The sequence below is a fragment of the Pristiophorus japonicus genome, unplaced genomic scaffold (genome assembly GCF_044704955.1).
Source record: "Pristiophorus japonicus isolate sPriJap1 unplaced genomic scaffold, sPriJap1.hap1 HAP1_SCAFFOLD_252, whole genome shotgun sequence".
Lineage (NCBI taxonomy): Eukaryota > Metazoa > Chordata > Chondrichthyes > Pristiophoridae > Pristiophorus > Pristiophorus japonicus.
The window spans coordinates 741,179-742,505 of NW_027252252.1; the positions used below are offsets into that span (position 1 = coordinate 741,179).

Sequence of the window (1,327 nt, forward strand, 5' to 3'; positions counted from 1 at the left end):
CAGTTTCTTTAAACCCAATAACATAATTTATTTTTTAATGGGCTGGATGGAGGAACATGATCCATGTAAAAAAGTGTTATCGTTTTACTTGAACTGAATGCTCATAAAATATTGGAGTGGGAACTACTTGGATAACAGCACTGCTGGCAACATTTGCGGAATGGATTCGTGCAGCCAAAACGCACAATGACAACCTGGGACTGTGCGGCACCGAATACTCGGGGAAAAACAGTTAAACACTTCGTCCCTGGGTGGGCTCGAACCACCAACCTTTCGGTTAACAGCCGAACGCGCTAACCCATTGCGCCACAAGACTGATGGAAGTCATAGGTGCAAGACATCCCAAACCAGGGTGTCAGTCAGTTAAAGCTTCAGATTGCTCTGACCGGGATGGAACTTGTCCACTCTCAGTTGTACTTTTCCGTAATAAATGGAGGGACATTCATTGTGGATGCGTGGAAGCAGTCTGGTCCCGCACACTGCAGACACTTCCATGTCACCGCCAACCAGCTCTCCCACAACCGGTGTGATCTACCTTCCAGCCTTCTGGTGCCTTGTCTGTGACAAAGTATTCTGATTGTCTCGAAGCCGGTATTTGGTTTGAATTTCTTTTCAGCTCCTGACTGCGGATATTCCTGTGATTCAACGGGAACTAGATGCTTACAGGGACAGTTGGATTCACCGTTTCTTGCTTGGTGAAATTTCAAAGATTGAAAGCTACGCACATCAACCCCAAACCTCCCGTGAGATGGAAGCCCAGTTGCTGATTCAAGCTTGAATGCAGGTACAAGCAGAACTTATTCAAAGAAAGTCCAAGTCCCTGAGACGCCTGATTATTTGCACCAAACTCTTTGCAAAGAGTTGAGGTTCATGTTTGGTGATCTGGGCGCATCTTTCCCCAAACTACAACACTTCAAACATCACTCAATGGCTGTAAAGCGCTTTCGGGCGTCATGAGTTCCTGAAAGGCGCTGCAGATATGCAAGTCCTTCTTTGCAAAAGTTCGATGCAATTTCAAAATATGCGAGCAATATCAGGGCTCCTCTGGGACCCCTCGTAAATTTCAATGAACAACTCCAAAGGGAAATCACAGCCCGAGACCAACGAGCCAACTGTTTGACAAACGTGAAGATAAGGTGTAACCATGATCAAAGCATTTTTTGTGTGTCGCTATTCAGAACATAAGAACTTAAGAATTAGGAGCAGGAGTAGGCCATATGGCCCCTCGAGCCTGCTCCGCCATTTAATATGATCATGGCTGATCCGATCATGGACTCAAGTCCACATCCCTGCCCGTTCCCCATAAGCCTTATTCCCTTATCAGTGA

The 1,327-nt window shown here is 46.1% G+C and overlaps 1 non-coding gene across 1 annotated transcript; it reads right to left on the reverse strand.

Moving 5' to 3' along the window:
• Positions 1-242: 242 nt before the first annotated feature.
• Positions 243-315, reverse strand: trnan-guu (transfer RNA asparagine (anticodon GUU)). The gene has a single exon. It is a non-coding gene; the product is annotated as a tRNA-Asn (tRNA).
• Between the last annotated feature and the right edge of the window lie 1,012 nt (positions 316-1,327).